The sequence below is a fragment of the Eurypyga helias genome, unplaced genomic scaffold, assembly GCF_000690775.1.
Source record: "Eurypyga helias isolate BGI_N326 unplaced genomic scaffold, ASM69077v1 scaffold15979, whole genome shotgun sequence".
In the NCBI taxonomy this organism is placed as follows: domain Eukaryota; kingdom Metazoa; phylum Chordata; class Aves; order Eurypygiformes; family Eurypygidae; genus Eurypyga; species Eurypyga helias.
Genome location: NW_010271501.1, coordinates 4,605 through 4,869, shown reverse-complemented (window position 1 = coordinate 4,869; position 265 = coordinate 4,605).

Genomic DNA, 265 nt, shown 5'->3' with positions numbered 1-265 from the left:
CCGGCTGGGTCCTCCACTGGGGACCCACCCCATGGACCCGCTGCCCGGAGCGACTGCCCTCCTCTCCGCTGGCCCTCTGGATGCTTTACCCGGGGCACCTTGTAAAGGTTACTCACCCCGTGACTGACTCCAAGCCCCCTGCCCACCATTCCCCACCAGCTCAGGGGCTGCCAACTCCACCGGCGACACGAGCAGACTGCGGCGCGGACCACAGGGAATATCACAGGGCTGACTGCATCCATCCCCCTCGCACCCGCCGTGAACT